The 9,000-nt window shown below is 40.9% G+C and overlaps 1 long non-coding RNA gene across 1 annotated transcript; it reads right to left on the bottom strand.

The window, feature by feature from the left end:
- Window positions 1-7,930: 7,930 nt before the first annotated feature.
- LOC117184057 (uncharacterized) lies at window positions 7,931-8,558 on the bottom strand. Its single transcript, XR_004469235.1, has 2 exons — window positions 8,324-8,558; window positions 7,931-8,251 (listed from the first exon to the last, which is right to left on the bottom strand). It is a non-coding gene; the product is annotated as an uncharacterized lncRNA (long non-coding RNA).
- Between the last annotated feature and the right edge of the window lie 442 nt (window positions 8,559-9,000).

Genomic DNA, 9,000 nt, shown 5'->3' on the forward strand with positions numbered 1-9,000 from the left:
TATTACAAAAATTTAAAAACTATTGATTTAAAAAAACAAATTACCTATACAAGGTTATCCTGTTCCTGTATATCTGTTGAAAAAATAGTGTATACCTATATTTTTTTTAAAACACATAAATCTCATTTTTAAATATCTTTTTTAAATTGCACTTAATCAAACATAGTTAAATAAATAGTCTAAAAATGTGAAATCCCAAAGAATGTGGAACTATTCTTCATCTTCATTATCCGCCAACATTAAATGGCTTTGTACGAGTCTAAAATGGCTCTTATTTAACTTAAAGACCTTCCTTTCAAATGCCTGGGACTTAAAAACGCTTCAGCTTATAGTACACCCCTACCACTGGTGTTTCGACCATTCTCAATGACAACACTTCAAGTGCAGGACGCTCCAAGCTCCACGTTCCAACTGGCCCCAAACAAAGTGGTCTCGTCCGTCCTGGTTCTCCCATCAAAAGGCTTCTCTTCGCAGAGTCTCGCTTCTTCGTGTGTGTTTATTGAATAAATCAACGCTTCAAAAATTCCAACTAAACTTAACGGCTTTCATTGGCTGCTGCAGCAAATAGCTTTGGCCATTATATGGAACGGAGCATACTACTCGTACAAATACTATACAAACGGCAAAGAAATAAGGTTAAAAAAAACTGTAGCCAAAAAAGTGCGCGTTTTATGCAAAAAACTGACAGCTGAGATGGCTCTGAAAGGATATACTCGCAGGAGAGTGTTGGATGATAGGTGGTGGAGTGGGGAGGGAAGAGGGTCACCTAAACAAATGGCCAATGCAAATACAAAAGTGGAAATTCAATGAAGCTTAGCGCTGCTCTATCCTCCACAGAGGTCTAAACGACTAAAACTTGGTCTACTAATTGGGCGTGTGACTTGCCGGACTTGCCCAAATGGAGGCACTGGGGATGGGGATGCTACGTGCATCAATGAACCGTAAAGCTATTTCGTCATTTAACGTTAAAAGCAAGCCAACGGGGGCTATACAAAGGCCAACAACGACAAACAGCCAGAAAAGTGGAGAGAGGAAAACACGGCCAAGAACGCGAACGAGAGCGCGACCAAAGTGAAAAAACTAATTTGCGCTGCTTCAAAAGCAAACACACACACAGGGTCCCTACCCCCAGAGATGGGGGCTGTACATGTGAGGATAGGCAGGCCAAGAAGGGAGGGAGGGGTGAAAACGTAGGTGCACCCCGGCTAAAGAAAAACATACACGTATTTTTCGGCCAGGCAAAAAGAAAATTGGGTACGCGCTGAGTGCTAACCGAAAAACTTTTTCATTTATGCTTCACAAAATGTCGGAGCAGAAGAAGGAAACGTGGCGCACAGTGACACGAAAATCTGGGTGGGAATTGGAAGGGAAATCGAGTATTATAACTATAGAAAGGAGGTTGTGGCTTCAGAGTAAAAGAAAAAATCCCTGAAGTTAAATTACAATTATGGAAATTGTAAAAATGGAAGAAAAAGTGAAATTTTAAATGATTATAAAGATATTTAAACTCAATAAAATAAAATTTAAATAAATGGTAAAATATATTTATTTAGTCTATTTAAACTATAGATTAATTAATATTAATATTCAAATTTAAAAATTAAATGATCTAAGGAATAATTTCCAAGCTTTATACAAAAAAATTGTTTAATTAATACAAACAAACATTTTTCATATTTAATTAAAATTAAATTTAAAAATATTTTCTACAATTCTAGTATTTTAAATTTCTTTTAAAGTGTTTTATGTTTAGATTCAATATGGGTCGCCTCTTAAATAGAATTTTAGAATTATTGATCCTCGTATATTTTACTCCCAAGTATACTGTACAAATCTATTTAAAAAACTATCATTCTGGTACCACTGTGCCTTGGTGGAAGCAGCACCTACAGCAGCAGCTGGCAATATGGCGACGATGGCTCCGGCTCCAGTCGCTCCTCATTCCATTGCCTGTATGTGTGTGCTGCCTGTCAATATTGCATCAGAGCCGCCCCAGGCGGTACCGTGGAGAGTCCTAGCCTCCATCCACATCCCCATCCTCAGCTTTGGCTTTGGGCTCCACAGCTTCTGTTCCAGCTCCAGAACCGACTCCGACTACGGCTCTGGCTTCAGCTTCAGCTTCAGTGTAGTTAACGCGCTCCAAAGCTTACTTTTTGGAAGCGAACCCGATGTCAATCAAAAATTCCCATAACCAATGCAGCTCCCCAATGGTCGAGTGGTTCAGAGGGATGAACATGGATATATAATATATGTACCCACACACACACCTGTACCTGTACCTGTACTTGTACCTGTGTGTGTTTGCTTTATGAAAGCTTTTGGCACATGTGGCGCATAAAAAACGAGACGAGGAAAATTGTGATGAAAAGCCTGGGAAGGGCATGGGCATTGGAAAGAACAAACCAAAGGTAGAACGAGTTCTGCACCTTCACCACACTCCGGGGCTATTTTCCTTTTTTTTGGCAATGGCCAACCAAGGAACATGTGATGAAAAGGATTTGTGTGGGACCCTTGCATCTTGCCACACTGGGCCCAACGTTGAAGGCATCGCCCATCGGAGCCCGATGCGGAGGTAAAGGTTGCTTTGCAATATTAAATTGCCAAAAAGCAAAAAAAAAGAAAGAAGAAAATCAATTAGGAACATGTCAAGTTGCGGAAAAGCTGTTTCTGAAAATTGGTGTCAGCAGCAAATTTAATTTCAAGTTTTTCATCCCCCCAGGCCACCCACTTGGACAATGGCATATGGAAGATGACGAGAACCTTCAGTATTGGCAGTGCATGGAGCATGGGACTGGGAGAAAGTATGTGACAGTCTGAAACTCAAAGCTCCAAGCGATTCTTGGATCGTAAGACTACATATATGGAATAGATGAGGGAGCTTAAATTCTTAGGTAAAGTTGATCGAAAGGGATCCCCTGCCGTACACTCTCTAGCTGTGTCTCTACTATGCCTCTCTCACAGAGTAGCAGAGCAGTAAAAAATGGAATTTTGCATGCCTATGCATCCCACTCTCTTGCGCTCCTTCTGGGTCTCCATTCGCATGTGATGTATTTTTTTAAATTAAATAAAAGTTTGGTCGACAATTTTAATATCTAGATAATTATGTAAGCATCGTATGGAACTTTGCTTATTTTGATTCCTAATTATTATTCCCGCAATGTCATGACCTTTCCCAATTATTTATCCCCAAAAATATGTACAATAGGGCACCTTTCAAGCCATCACTTAAGCTTACACACATAAACACATTGAAACACCTAAAGATACATAACATAGATACATAATTTGATACACATTCAAAGACAACAAACTGTAGCCATCACATTAAATCGTTCTGAGGCATAAATTTGTGGGAATTTGCATTAGCTCCAAAACCGGAACTAAAGTCCACTGAAGCGTGAGAGGCACAGAAATATTATTATGTATTATTATTATTATTAATAGTAGACAATATTTGAGGAGCCTTGAGAGAGCAGCCAGAGAGAGGGAATCGCATTTAAGTGGCAAACCAGAGGAGCGTGATGAGATGTAGATACAACTTGCACAGCAGATACGAAAGTCCGATGGAAGATGGAGCGATGAAGCGAGAGATGATACACAAAAAGTTGTCGACTGATGAGTGACGAGCATTCTAGCGCAAAGTTTAGATAAACACATCAACGAGAGTAACCAGAGAGACAGCAGCACAAGCAACGTGACAAGATACACAGATGGAAAGATACAAAATTTGTAGCTTGTCAAAGCGAATGCAGAATGAAAGATACAAATGGCTCGCAAGTGATGGACTCTGCTGCTGTGCTCCTGTCTTGGTCATTAATGTCAAAAGTTATTGCGCAGGCGGTATCGCCCTGGCCGCCGCTCCGTCCATTCCGTGGCAGAATGGCGGACAGGGGGTAGCAACAGGGCGTGGCCAGCTGGGCGGTCTATTGGCTGACCACAAGCCCTCACACTTGTGGCCCTACTCCACCGCCTCTGGCTGTCATCGGCATCATCATCCATCGTTGTTGATGCTGCACACGCTTGCCCAAGTTAGCGGCACGTGTCCGGCCACGTTGCCACACGCTGTGTGTCGTCCTCATCCTCATCCTGGCCATCAGCATCAGCAGTAGCATCGCCCTGAAGCCATCCAGCAGTTCTGTCTGCTTTCCGCAGTTCCGGGTGTCGGCTGTCGGTTAATGGTGTTGCCTTGGCAAATGAGTTGAAATTTAAAGTGCGGAAGGGGGGATTCACTCGGTCGGTCTTCCCATTTCAGATATTTCAATACTGTCTGCATTTAATTAGCCCAAAAAAAAATATATAATCCCATAAATCATGTGGCTTTTTGAAAAAAAGTTGGAACACAAATCCCCATGTAATCTCCACGTCATTAGATGGTAATTACAGGAGGAACTTCGAACAAAAAATATAAAACTTTAGAATCCAAACTTAAAGTTTTTGTATTTTTTTCAATTATACTTGTATAATAATAATATAATAAACATATAATAAAGATAAATAAATATATTAAAAATGCACCTTAATAAATAATGATTGATAAATATATAAATAGTTCACAATTTTCACTTCATTTCTTGCTTACGAGTGTAATTAAAATTTGTTCCTACTTTCCTAAAAGCAGAAGGTTAGTTTTTAAGTTAAATTAAAGTTATTTTTCCTCCTGCATTTTCCTTAACATCACGTTAATTAAATTATTTATAAAAATTCCAGCTCAAACTCAGACGAGATGTCCAAGCCAAACCCTAGATGACAGCACCACGCTTCATTTGCTTGATGGCTAGTCCTCCACTCAGACATATACGTGCACACTTACACATCCCAGGCTTTTCTCCACTCTCAAATTTTGCTCCTTTTCCCAAGCTTTTCCACACTTTGCTGCATCGCCTGGTTAGCATAATAAATCGATTAGCTCCGCTCTCTGGGATCCCGGGATTTGCCATATTTAATAATCATGAGCCGCAAGGCAGCGGCGGCAGTGGCAGCGGCTTCCATGCTGATGACGTTGCCTGATTATTCTAATACGACTATGAGGGTAGGGCGGCCAACCATCCGTGCTACAAGCAACTCCCCCGAAAGTGGAGTGTGGGGGAAGCTGCTTCTGTCTCCACTCTCTCAAAAACTCACTCCCGAATCCACCGCTTGCCCCTTTCGCTTGCCTGCAAAATGATTGATGGCTTTTGTGGCACGCAGCAGTTACTCGTCGTTGCTGTTGGGTTGTCAGGGTCCGGATTTGGTTCCCGAGATCGGTTTGGGTGTATATAAAACACATATATATACTATATATATATTTATATGTATATACACTTTTTCGTGTTGGCGTTTTACTTTGCATTTTTGTTTTTTTGCTGGGTTTATTTTATGGTCCATCATCAGCATCTCACGAACGTCGCCACTGCCTGCGTAATAAATCTCCTGTTTTTACATTTCTTGTTTATCATTTTGTGTCATGCGAGCCTCCGCGCTGCTCCACGCTGCCCATCTACGTGGCGTGCCTTCGTGTTATTAAAAATATCAGAGTAAAAAAAAGAGAGCAAAGTACCCAGAAGGAGTAGGAAGAGGAGGCACGAGCGTCATATTAAAGTATTCCCAGGCATTAAAATTTCATATGAGACCCCGACTGACAACCAATCTAACCAAACCCTCCATCCATCTATCCATCCATCCATCCGTCCTGTCCATCCAAGTCATCCATCTCGGCTTTGGCAGCTTTCGTATTAATGCTTGAATAATTCTCCTGCATAATTCGTTGAACATCCATCGGCTGGCATTAGTCACATTAGTTTATGGGCTTCATCCTCCCCATGATTATTAACAAACACTGCATAATGAGCGAAACAGTTTTGAAAATCCCCCCTAGTCCCAGGAGTAGTGAAGGTTGTTCCATATGGAAATTAAAGATTCTTCAAGTAAATATAATCCAATTTTAAAATGAATATATTTAAAGCTAGATAAAAGCTAAAGTGAAAGACAAATTGTTTCAGAAGATATATATATATATTTAGAGTTCCAAATTCGTTCTACATACTTTCAGATATTCTAACCATCGCTATCCAGCACCCAACGAAAGACAGCTGTATGTAATCTAGTATATTAAGCTACATTTGAACCCCTTCCTTTCCTCGAATAGCTCCGCCCTAAACATTTCCTTCTCTTGACTAACCCGTCGTCCAATAAACCAAAACAAACAAACCATTTAAAATGCACAAAGAAAATATTGCGACACACGTCAAGGATAAGGAGAAGAAGGATGGTGATGAGGCTGGGGATGGGGATGGGGATGGGGATGGCGATAAGTATAGGTACATACTCCTATAAGACTGAGGTTGAGGTTGAGGCTGTGCAAAGTATAGGTACAATGTATACAATGTTCGAGTATGCGAGTAATACATATATTAAGGACCCCGAGGCCATTAATGACTAAGTTTACATTGCGCAACGCCCATCGGGTGGGTCATCAATTATTCACGGAATTTATACACGGATTTTTCCGTACGTACCCCTCGGAGGATGGCATGGAATGGATGTTTACTCTAGGCGCATGTCAAATTGGGCGTGATTTTCAAGTGGTTTCGTACGCGTACTTGCCGTACTTGTTCCGGTAGTACTTTTGATTATGTTTGTCTATTTGTTGTGCGGCTGCTGCTGTTGTGGACTCATGCATTTTTGAGTTCATGTTCTTCCGAATGGGTTGCACTCTGCTCGGCCCAGCAGTCTGTTTACGTACGGTCAAGGCAATTAGGTTTTTCTGGCCGCAGGCCCTGAAAATGTGCTGCAAAATATTCAATAAGTAAGCGCCTTAGCGTACCCAGGCTCCAAAGAAAGCACCTGGGCGAGTGCTGGCCCTTTTCTGACATTTAATTTTCGATTTTAATTGGATACTAACAGCAGGATGCTGCTACACAACTATGGTCTGCCGAGAGACCGAGACCCTCTCTGGTCCGAGAACGAGACCGAGACCTGGCCCAAAGATGAAGCAAAAATAGTAAATTAAAAGGTACACAACATGCAGCCAGGTAGCCAGGCTGCCAGGAGGAGGGCAAGAGGCAGAATCAGGCAGGAGCAGGAACAGGCAGCAAAGGAGTTGGCTAGCATAATTGAAAAAGCGCTTTTCTATTAAGAACGCGCGCCAGGGTATGCCTCAGTCTCTCAGTTTGTGTGTGTGTGTGTGAGCCGCCGTTAGTATGGGTTTTGTGGGGTAGGCAGCAGCATCCTTTGGGTCCTTCGCAAGTTGAAGCACTGATTGGCGGCGGCGCCTATTGACTGACTTAACACGCCATTGAGTCGGAGGAGAGACCAGGACGCAAATTGGCGCGCACCCAGCCCCAACCAAGCGAAGCACTAAAAAAAAACTAAAAAGAAAAGAAGGGGAAAAAGAACAGCAGCCAGCCATCCACAACGAGCGGGAATTTAAAGCCAAGTCTGGTATTCGAGCCAATTAACAAGCTCGATTCGATACGACTCAACGCGGCGTCTAATTAAAACAAGAATGGTTCCTACGTACGTCCAATAGGCTCGATATTTTGGTACCCATCGCAAGACATAGAATATATTTAATAGATTTCCAGAATTGTTTGAGAGGTTATTTAATGATATTAAATTGATTTGTAACTATTAATAATTAAAAACATATATTAAAATAAAGTTTAGTTTTTAATTAAAGGCTTATATTTTTCTTGCAATTTTTGTATTAATAAATCATTTAATTTAAAAATATTATAATCATTAATCCACTTTATTAACGCATAAGTAATGAAATAATTTACTTACAACTTGTTTCGTTTTTAATTTAAACCTTTAAATTTTAATACATTTCACTTTAATTTTTAGATTTGAAATTTTGAATTTTAATTTTATTTCTGGTAAACTTTATATGTTTACATCAGTTTTTTCTATCATTTAATAGTTTAATTTGTATGCTCATTGATTTCTTTACTTTTTCAGATTTTTCCTTCAATGATATTTTCCTCTGAAAAATATCATATCAAAGTCGCTGAAGTCGGATCTACCCCCTCATACCCTTTGACCCAATGCAGGACTTAACGAAAGCCGCACTCTCTCTCCATCTCAGACTGTGGATGCTCAATGGCTTTTCCAATCAATCAGACGCCATGCATGTTGCATGGGAAAATTAGGCAATTGGGAAATGAGAACTATGAATCGGTACGAATTTTGGGGAAGGGATTGGAATGGTATGGGAATTTCCATGTGCACACGTATTGTGTGCGTATTCTCAGCATCTCAGCGGATCCGCTGCCTGTGTAAAAATATTGCATAATTATCGCTGATAATTGTGAGGAAGGAATCCTCTAGGACTCTACTCTACTACCACTCCCGAAATCTCTCATTCTGTCAGTTGGTTGGTTTCCGGGGGTTGTTTGTTGACAACTTGATGTGGTCGTTGTTCCTCTGTCATCATCTTAAAGCCAGTTCCCGTGTTCCCGTTTTCCCCGGACAGGAGACTTTAAGGAAGTCAGTAAGGCAACGTCGAATGGCTTGATTGACAGTCGTCCCGACTCCACGACTCGTTGAGACTCAGCATGCCGAACAGAATTATAACTTAATTGACATATGCCGAGCAGCACACTCATCTCAGCTGAGGGCCGCCTCGACTCCTTTCACACCCTTTCGCTAGGCGTAGTATTTGTGTGTCTATGCGGGATAATATTTCCCTAAGTAGACACCAACTGACAGCGCAATTAAGGCGAAGTAATTATTTTAAGTAGGGTTACATTTGTCATTACAGGCGACAATTCTGAGCCATTCTGAGTGCAAGAGATTCGTTAAGGGTCTCTGAGAGGTTCTCAAGAGCAAGCAGGGAACCGAACCCCTATTGATATCAAATGATGCCCATGAGGCATGAATACTTTAAAGCGAAGACTTTTCGACATGGTACAGATTAAATATCTAGAATCTTTGACTCATTTGCATATGAGAATTTTTGTGATTGATCCATTTTTTCATCATTAAGATACTTGTCTGATAGCGGCCTATACATATATACAT

Source organism: Drosophila pseudoobscura, chromosome 4, assembly GCF_009870125.1.
Source record: "Drosophila pseudoobscura strain MV-25-SWS-2005 chromosome 4, UCI_Dpse_MV25, whole genome shotgun sequence".
NCBI lineage: Eukaryota > Metazoa > Arthropoda > Insecta > Diptera > Drosophilidae > Drosophila > Drosophila pseudoobscura.